General features: G+C 33.9%; 1 non-coding gene and 1 pseudogene across 1 annotated transcript; one reads left to right on the top strand and one right to left on the bottom strand.

Annotated features, from left to right (window-relative positions):
* LOC101560743 overlaps positions 1 to 8984 on the bottom strand; it is a 127400-nt pseudogene that overhangs the window by 106146 nt on the left and 12270 nt on the right.
* On the top strand, positions 5559 to 5665 carry LOC111817595. The gene has a single exon (XR_002821746.1). It is a non-coding gene; the product is annotated as a U6 spliceosomal RNA (small nuclear RNA).

The following is an 8984-nucleotide window of genomic DNA, read 5'->3' as shown; positions in this document are numbered from 1 at the left end:
GAAGACCTCAAATTTGACTTCAAAATGCAGAAGCTGTCCATACATATATGAATGTCATGATAGTTTTGTAAAAGTAGAGTCTGTAAGACTGGTATTTTTACTTTTATAACATCCAGTTATGAAATTTAGATGTAAAGATTTTTGTTAGTTTTCTACTGAAATTCTTGCACAATTCACTTAATTTCACTATTTTTAAGTTAAATTTATATTCTGTGAAATTTTCATAAATGCCTATACTTCTGAAATATATTTTATACATAATATGTAGATGTATTAAAATTTTTATTTAAATTTTGCCTGGTCCATTCAAACATTGGTCTTCACATCCATTTTCTGCTTCACAGAAATATGGTTATTTTGAAATTCTCTAGGATCATCTCACTTGGATTTGTGCCTGGAAGTTATTAATGTTTTCAACAAATATTCAATTTGACTTTTTAACACAAAGCAATATTGCACTTTCTGTGCTACCTGTAACTCTGGCCTATGAGTTTCAGTCATTTATTAATTGATATTGTTCAAGATAATTATGGATATATCAGCCTGGTTTGGGGGGTAAATTGACATGGAACAGATTTCTCAGTAAATAATTGGATATAATCAGGTATAATAAATGTATACCTATTGTTCAAAGTCCCGTTTGGTGCCTATTTATTACAGCAGCATAATTCATGACAAAATTGCGAAATTTTGAGTATCACACAGAATCATAAGTTCATGCAGCCATTGTTAGCCTGGGGTAAAGAACAGTGCTAAAGCTCTAAATGATAAAATGTATTTTGATTTTTAACTACCTTTTGTTCTTTAAACTAGAGGAATAATAAATCTTTGAGTTAAACCAAGATATTTTGTGCCCTTGTTGTGGTTTTGGGTATTTTTTGCAAGACAAACAATATAGTACAGGATACGATTTATAATAGTATTTTATAATGAATCATTTGACAACCATATATAAGAAGTGCAGGAAATCTGTCCACACACATTAACACTAAAGACTCCAGGTGAGGGCCTAGATATTAGTAGACTGCATGAGTCCAGCTGAAAATGTAGAGCTCATAACAATGCCTCTGCAAGTCCAACTGGAAGCCTAGAATCAAAAACAAAGTCTCATATAGGTCTACTTCATGGATTTTTTGATGAAAAGGCCCAAAGGTCAGTAGTTGAAGCTAGGAAGTCTATTCCAGGGTGATGAAGGATCTATCCTTGCAAGCTGAAGGATCTGAACTGGAGCTAAGAAACAATGCTCAAAGTAAGCACCAGAGCTCTCCCAAAAGTATTATAGCCAAGCCACAGCAACAGTGAGGTCCTGAGCTCTTCCAGTGATGAAGAAAACTGAGTTCCCATCAGGAAAGCCAATGTGACAAGTTTCATGAGACTGAGCAGTGCACCATATTCTGCTCTGGAGCCAGGAAGCAATGCTCAAGATGAGGACCAGAACGCCTCCTGAGTTCCTTTGGCTAAAGCCAGCATTAAGAGGTCTTCCAACAGTGCAGCCCAAGAGAACTAGCAGTTCACAACAGCTCCATCATCTTCACCAAAGAGCATCACTAGCAGTGTTTCAGCACTATCTGCTGTTCTGCCTTTATGCTACTACCAACAATCTTCAGGTGGACCTCCTGCACCCAGAACAATGCTAGTTTAATTCAACTGTGTGTAATAAGTTGAACATCTGTTAGAAATTCACTATAGTTCTCCTTTTCATACTATAACACAAATATTTATCAAGACAATACAAATATTAAAAAGGTAATAAAAGTAGAGACAAGAAAAACAAAATGTAGCAGGACTATACTGCTACAATGTTGTATATGGTTTGATTTCTAAATTTCTGTGTAAAAATGTGTAATTACTCTTTAACATGCTATAAGGATTTAAATTTTAGAATGTCCATGGTTGTTGGAAAATAGCAGTCCCATTTTATGTCTAAGGTATGCTATTCAGAGAAATAGTGATGTTAAGCTTAACTGCCTCTGTTATAGGATAATAATATCATTAAGCTTCTCTTCTGGATGTTTAATGACGAAAGTTTGGGGACCAAAAATTAAACAAATGGGCTAAAAAGATATCCAATATGTTGACCCTAACTCTTGAAGTCCAGGGAGGACTCAGGACATAAGATAACCTCTGCTGTGACACACTGTAACTAAGTGGTGTCCCAAATTTTTCTGTTCAAGGAGATTATGGGGCCACAGAGGAAAGTGATCGCCAATGTACAGTGTGCCTAAGGAGAGGAAGCTAGAGAGAAAAAATTCTCTCGGGCTTTCGCAGAGAGCAAATTGGTCAAGCAATGGCCATGACACATCAAGATAGTTGATACTAACAAAAGATCCACAAGACGTTTTACATGGTTCCAGGGTAAATCATGAGTGGATTTGAATGATCTCATCAGGTAGCAAAAGTTACATTTTTAGTTATTATAGGTCTTGTTTTAACTTGTTCTTAACCATCCAGCACAAAAGTATAACCATGAGGTAAAAAGTAATGGTAATATGCTGAGCTGTAAAAGGCTAAAGTCAACAACTTTGGACAATAGACAGTTGTGCTGATAACTCACTACTATTATGGACTATTGGACTGTATTAGGTTATGTTGCTGAACTGAAGTACCTAAAATCTTTGGACTGGCATCAAGTATTAAACTGTCCTTTAAAGACTTCTCCAAATAGAGCTTTTCTAATAGCACTGGAACACCCATCTCTGGAAAAGCAAAACAAAAAGGTGGATATAAATAAAGGACCATTTTGTTGTGAAAAATAATTATAGAGAGGTATGTACATGCAACATAGTTAGGATAGATATACAGCTAGTTTCTCTTTGTTCAACGAGAAGGAATATTTGTACTACTATTTTTTTAGACAAGATATCATGTCTAAATCTTGTCCTCTGAATAACTACTATGGAGACAACAATATGCAGTGTATTAACTATTGTAACTGTCCCCTACTAACCTACTTTGAAACTGTTTCATTGCTATTATATTTTTTCTCATTAAAATAAAGAAAAAAATTAAAAAGACAACATAAATATATTGCAGGCCAGCCAAATACCTCAGTGAACTAATGCACCTGCTTAGGTAGAGCACAAGGGCCAGGCTTTGATCCATGGTGTACCGTGGGCCCTGCCCTTGGGGTGCACTGAGAAAGCAACTGAGACTAGGTATGGTGGCGCATGCCAGTAATCCCAGGGTTTGAGAGGCTGAAAACAGGAGGATCACTAGGAGTCCCATCAGGGTAGTGAGACTCAGTAGACATTGTACCCCGTAGATCCTGTATTATATATATAACTTGGCGATAGCCTTCACTCAGCTGAACTAAAATAGATTTAAATAGACAAAATTTGTGCATATTTATTTGATTTTGCAGAAATATAATCAAAAATATAATAGTATTACAACTAATATTGAGTAAAATATTTTTCAAATAACTGGCTTGATATTTAAAATGTCCAAGAAAATTCAAAGTTAATAAAAACATGTTGAGCTGTAGGGGACTCAGGTCAACAATTTCTGACATTGCTAGTGAAGTGGAAGACCCAATACTATTATGGACTACTGGGTACCTAGAATACATCAAGAATGTCTGTAAATCATTAGAAAAAAGTCAAATCATTAGAAAACTTATAGATGTATATGTAGCATTTTTACTAACAAAAACATAAGGAAAGATAAATATAAGCTTCCAGATACTTTATCCAAATGAGATGTACACATGAATCCCAGAATACGAAGGAAAATATCCTAGAAGAATATGGCTTCAACAAGCCTGATAACCTTCTATTAAACTTAGTGTTTATTCAATGATTATATATCATATCTTACATATATATTGTATGTATTTCTCTAAAAACTAAAATTACATCATAAAAAATAAAGGTCTCTAAATTCTGAAAAAAAAAAAAACATAAAGAGTTTCCAGAAGTATAAGATCACTGATATTTCTAAAATGGAATGCCTTCTTTCCTTTAGTGACAAGAAGTGAACTCTGTAGTATCTTTCAATTTTGTGACATTAAATTATAACACAAAATTGCAAGTTCTTTACACAAACAATAAAAGTGGCATTTATTCCTTCTGTTATTTTTCTTTTGTTTCCTTTTCATGTGTCTCTCTTTATAAATCTGCATCACAATACAATATGTTTTCTACGATATTTTTTCTCAATTTTCTATCTTTATTATGTGTTATAAAGTATCTTAAGTATTTCTGAAGGAAAATGCAATAAACCAAAGGAATAAAAAATTATTTATGGTTGTATGGACTTTGCAATCCTTGCTTAAGTGATGCATAGAACCAGTTAACTTAGTTTTATTTTCCTTCATTCATATAGTTGCAGTTAACATATTCACTATACAATATTATTCAAAATATTCAATAATCAAAGCATTGTCAAAGGACAGTTAGAAACTCCATTGATGGCCAGAAAGATAGCTCAATGGACTAAAACAGCAGCTTAGGCAAGCTCAGTGTCAATCCCTGAACTACATGCTGAAAGAGCCCTGCCCCAAGAGTGGTCTTCACCAGCCACAGAGTCTGGGTATGGTGGCATATGCCTGTATTAGTGCTGGATAGGCTGAAAACTGGAGAATCACTATGTGTCTGAGCTGTGTAGTAAATCCCTGTAACAACCAAATACAACAAAAATACAATTCATTGATAGTGCTCTTTGACATCATTAAAAGTCCATGTGAGTTTGAATATAAAGAGAATTGTCTAAAATGATCCATGAACTTACAAAAACAAGAAGTGTAACATCAATACTCCTCATGTCCTTCAATGAAACTAAAAGGGAAGTAATATTCCCAAAGCCATTCCTAGAAACATTATCCTGATTCCAAAAGCAGAAAAGTACCCAACCAAAAAAGAACTATAAGCTAAACATTTAATGAACATAGATGCAAAAGTGCACAATAAGATACAAACAGAATATAGAAAATCATCAAAAGATCATGCATCATGAGTACATGATTCATTCTAGAAATGCAGGGATGGGTAAACACATGCAAATCCATAAATGTAATACATCCAATAAACAGAATCAAGGGAAATATCATATGCTGATCTCAATAGACAGAAAAATATTTGAAAATGAACATATATTCATTAAATAGAAAAGCCTGAGGAAAATAGGAATAGTAGGTCTTAATCTCAAACTTATAAAAATCCACCTATGAAAAATTATTGGCCAACATTATACAAATGGAAAGATGGTATAAAGCTTTCTCTCTACATTCAGGAATAAGGCAAGGATCTCTACTACCACAGTTTTGGAAATATTAACTAGAATAATTTCATAAGAGATAAAAAGGAATAAGTAAAGGATATATAGTAAAGGAAGAAGTTAATTTATCAAAATTGTAGATGATATGATCATCTGTGATCTTCATCCCCAAAACTCCAACAAATTCCTCCTGGAATTATATACATTGAGTACCATAGGATAATACAAAGTCAACACTCAAAAATCAAAATGGGGCTGGGGTTGTGGCTCAGTGGAATAAGCACTTCCCTCGCAAGCACAAGGGCCTGAGTTCAAACCCTGCTTCTGCCCAAAAAAAATCAATAGTGCTCGCTTCAGCAGCACATATGCTAAAATTGGAACGATACAGAGAAGATTAGCATGGCCCCTGCGCAAGGATGACACGCAAATTCGTGAAGCGTTCCATATCTGAAAAAAAAATCAATAATGTTCCTATACACTAGTAACAAACACGCTGAGAGGGAAGTTACAGAAGTAATACTTTTCACAATTTCATCAAAAAATGAAACACATTATAATTATCCTAGCAAAGGAAGTGAAATATCTTTACAATGATAGCTATAGTAGTCTAAAAAGGAGATTGAAAAGAAAAACAGTAAAAAAGACATTCTCCATACCAGTATAGGCAAAGTCAATATACTCAAAATGGCCATATTTCCAAAAAAGGTTATATAAATTTAGTGCAATCCCAATCAATACAATAGCATTCTTTACCTAGCTGGAGAAAGCAAAGTAAATTTTTTATGTAACTAAAACAGACCTAAAATAGCAAAAGCGATTCTGTGCAACATGGCCAAGGATGTATCCATTATAAACCTGGTCTTCAAGTTAAACTACAAAGTTATAATGATAAAAGCATAATGGTCAGGTCAGTGAGATAGCTCAGTGGACTAAGCTCATCCTGTAGCAACCTCAGGGACCAGGGTCCCATTCCCAGTCTGGCACGCCATGCCGGCCCTGCCCCTGGAGCACGCTGAGCTGGCGACCGAGTCCAGGAGTGGTGGTGCATGCCTGTAATCCCTACACTGGGGGGCCGAAAACAGGAGTATCATTATGAGTTTGAGCTGCATAGTAAGACCCTGTACCAAATACATAAAAAAACAAAAAAACAGCATGGTCATGGTAAGTGAAGAATCAAACAAGCCAAAGAGAAAACAGGCCTGTGGATCAATGCAAAAGAATAGAAGTTACAGAAACAACTGCAGGCAATTTCAATCATGTTATATTTGGCAAGGTTGCCAAATTTTTGTTCTCATGAAAAAATAGCTTTTTTAAAGAATTATGCTGGAAAAACTGGGTATCCATGTGCCAAAGATTCAATCTGGACCCGTGTTTCACAACATGCACTAAACTAAACTAAAACTGGATCAAACTCCGCATATTAAATAACAAACACAATCTAATGGGATACAAAATAAGTAAAGCAGTTGAAAAGCATAGTCAAAGATTTTCTGAACAAAATTCTGACAATTCCACAGGACATATCCCTAAGTCAACAAATGGAATCACATCAATTTAAAAAGTTTCTGCACAACAAACCAATAAAAGAAACCTCCAGAAAGAAGATATAACTCACAGAATGGGAAAAGAATTCCAAGCTACTACTCCAAGGGCTAATATGCAGAATACATAAAGAATTGAAATAATTAGATGTGCAAACTTAAAGGTCCAATAAAAATAAGCATGTAAAATGAATAGATTTTTGTTAAAATGAGGGAAGAAAAATTACCAATAAAAACATGAAAAATTTTCAATATTTTTGACAATTATAATGCAAATTAAAACAACAACAAGATTCCATCTACATTCAGAAAGAATGACTGTCACCAAGAAGTCAATCAATACCAAATGCTCACCAGGGTATTCGGAGAAAGGTACATTTCTTCATGGTTGATGGGAGTGTTTACTGTTACAAAAAGTACAGAAATCAATGTAGAGAATCCTAAAAAAACTAAAATGATAAATTCCATTTAACCCAGGTTTTCCCCTTCTTAATGTCTTTCTTTTTTTTTTTTTTTTTTTTTTTTTGGCGGAACCGGGGATTGAACTCAGACCCTTGCTCTTGCCAGGGAAGCGCTTATTCCACTGAGCCATCTCCCCGGCCCCTCTTAATGTCTTTCTGAACACATTAAAATAATCATAGTACAGTGATGTATACTTGCCCATGTTTTTAGCAGCACAAATTATAATAGGCAATATTGGAGGCTGCCTGTATTTTCATGAACAAAAGAATGGATAAAGACAATGTGATATTTACATACAATGAAGTACTACCCTGCCTATAGAAAGATAAAATAGAGCCAAATACAAGGAAATATATGCATTTTGAGACTATAATATTAATGAAAATATATCATACAAACAAAACTATCTTATGTTCTTTGTATATGAAAGTCCCAAATTATGATTAGGGAGAAAAATAAATTGTAGATAAAAGAAAGTTGGCAGAAATATCTTTCTCCAATGGGGAGGACATCAAAAGATGGAGAGAGTGAGAGTGCAGGAAGGGAAAAGGTTGAAGAATGAAATTAGGATGTGTTATGTGCATGTACCAACCCTACACAAGGAATATAAGCATTATGTTCTGCAAACATGTACTAATAAAAATGTACATTGAGAATCCATAGTAATAGTTCAGACATTCTTCACTCATTGAGTTTATTAGTATATCGGTTCATTTAACTTTGCAAACAAAAAGAACTATCCTACTGTGTCACTCTTTAAATCAGAAAATAATTGAAGTTAATTTTTTTAAACATGTACACTACTGCAGGGCACAATGAGCACTAAAGACTACCTTTATCCACAGTTTACTGTACCATAACCTAATCAGTAAATATTCAGGGCAGATTTTATAGATGCTATAGAATAAAATAAGCAAATTTCAACTCTATTTTGCAAAGACTTTAAGGAAGAGGTAGCATTTTAACTATAAAGTGTAATAACATCTCTTATTGTATAAAATCTTACAAGAGTGAAAAGAGGAGCTCAGAATAAGTGCTTGCTTGGTGAGAGCAGGGTCCTGAGTTCAATCCCCAGTCCTGCAAAAAAGAGAGAAAGAGAGAGTAAAAAGAGAACTGTATAAACAAAGACAGGCATTAAAATGAATAATATATTTAAGAACACATACTGTGTTTACATTTGGGCAAAGTTATGGAAGATGCAATTTGAGATTTGAAAGGGAAGCTAAGGCAATCTGAGAAACACCATGAATATCATTGTGTCAGGCAGTGTGTAATGTAGAAAATACAGTGTTCAATACATTTTCAATAACTTTCACTGACTGATAAAAATAAGATTTGATTTAAGGAAGGATTGCCTTCCTAGTAGATATTCTTAACCAATGTGTTACAGGTAAATATACAAGTCATAGCTAATACATTTTTATGAATATAGATTGAATCAAGGATTAGAAATCAAGGAATAATTTTATGAGGTAACATTTCTTGGAAAAAAGTTGGAATTGACACTTGCATGTTATTTTATTGTGAGAAAAAAGGAAGCAAAATATAAGGAAAGAAGAGCATGTATGTTCACACTACATTGGATGCTTTGTCTCAAGGTAATTTTTCATTTTCTTACTTATTTTCTGTTTCTCTGTTTCTTTATGATGATGCAGAAGTGAAAACATGGAGATTATAGTCACAAGAATATTTTTTTTGTTTCTAATTTAAATAAGTTATTGTTTCTTATGGATACTTTGTAGTTACTAAACAAATAAAATTTAAAAT

The sequence above is a fragment of the Octodon degus genome, unplaced genomic scaffold (genome assembly GCF_000260255.1).
Source record: "Octodon degus isolate 3935 unplaced genomic scaffold, OctDeg1.0 scaffold00063, whole genome shotgun sequence".
Lineage (NCBI taxonomy): Eukaryota > Metazoa > Chordata > Mammalia > Rodentia > Octodontidae > Octodon > Octodon degus.
Note: the sequence above shows the minus strand (reverse complement) of the source record. Positions and strands in the feature narration are given on the sequence as shown.